This window comes from Phaseolus vulgaris, chromosome 9 (genome assembly GCF_000499845.2).
Source record: "Phaseolus vulgaris cultivar G19833 chromosome 9, P. vulgaris v2.0, whole genome shotgun sequence".
Lineage (NCBI taxonomy): Eukaryota > Viridiplantae > Streptophyta > Magnoliopsida > Fabales > Fabaceae > Phaseolus > Phaseolus vulgaris.
Genome location: NC_023751.2, coordinates 33800267 through 33801877, shown reverse-complemented (window position 1 = coordinate 33801877; position 1611 = coordinate 33800267).

Below are 1611 nucleotides of genomic sequence, written 5' to 3'. Positions count from 1 at the left end.
CTTTGATTTAATATTATTTAAATAGAAAAGAAAAACAAGTTTTAATACTCTAGTAGTTATAATCTAAAAACTTTAATAAGGACATAATGTATCCATAAAATAAAAATTCATAACTAAATTTAGAAAAAATATGTTTCAATAATTTCACTTATCATTTACTTCTGGTTCAATATATTTTAAATTAAAAATAATAATTCAGACTTTACCAACAAAAAAATATGTTAACAAATGCTTTAAAAGCTGGAAAATAAAATAATGGATAATAGCCACTATATTAGGCTAAGTACTCGAGTGCTTGGACCTCGGTGTACGGGCATGGTAGCCCAATTATATTGGTAAGTCAATTAGAGAATACTATTTTTGTCATATATTAATATAAGGTTATTAGTATAATATATTTTTTAACCTAAAAGATAAGTGTGTGTGGTTATTAAGTTATGTAAATACATGCATATAGTTGTTGGTTGAAAATATAAAGTTGTTAAATAAGAGAAGCACCGTGAGTAAGGGTACACACGTAAATAGAATATTTTCCTACTGTTAGCACCGGAAGATAAGTGGTGTCCTTTTTCTGTTATTATTTTATGTTTCCAGTATAGATAAATTTCTCATGAGAGAAAGCGGTTATGAGAGTAGTTATAAAAGAGTATGTTATTTCTGAATACTAGACTGAAACTGAATACTTATCTTGTTTTGTATACTTTCAGTGACTTGATTGTCAGAGTGTGATCAACAAGTAAAAATAGACAACTAGTTCTAAAAAAAATTATTTTTAATGATATTGCCCGACATTTTCTCAATACATAATATATATGAAAATCATAGTTTGGATAACACCTTCGTAACTAATATTTCAAGGCAACTTAGAAGAAAAATCTGACCAATAAGAATAAAACAAAATTTACCCAAAAAAATAAAAAATACATAACTAAACCTATAAGAAAAAAAATTAACGATTAAACTTTTAATTTACTCAATAATATATTTTTAAGGAAAATGTTTAATTTAGCTTGACATTAAAAAAAATCAAACTAATTAAAACCTATTGATTGAAACTTAAATTGGAAACAACCACCACCAAAATTAAAAATTACATAACTAACTCAAGAAAAATCCTTTTCAGTTATTCAAGTTGTCATTCAGTCATAACACACCAAATTTTAAGGAAAAGTATAACCCTCAAACATAAAAATACTTGATTGAATCTTTAGTAAGCGAAGTCAGATTTATTTCTAGTTAATCATTAATATTCATTTTGTTAGTTTTTAATTTTTTTTTAAAGTCATTTTAAGTGCATAAGTCCTCATTTATTTGGTCTAAGTCTATATTCACTGTAAGAATTCTTCTAATCTTCAACTAAGATAATGTACTACGTCTCTTTAATTTTTTGTTTAGTAAGGTGCTTTAGAAACAAACAAACAAAAAAGATATAAAAATTTTAAAAAATGGATAGCATAATCTATTATAAAATAGATTTATCAATGACATCCAAAAAATATTTACACATAAGAAATACAATTTCCTTTATTGTGACGATAAACATGTAAAATAAATAAGTTCATGAGTCATAATGAAATACAATATGAGAATCAGAAAAAAAAATTATTGTAC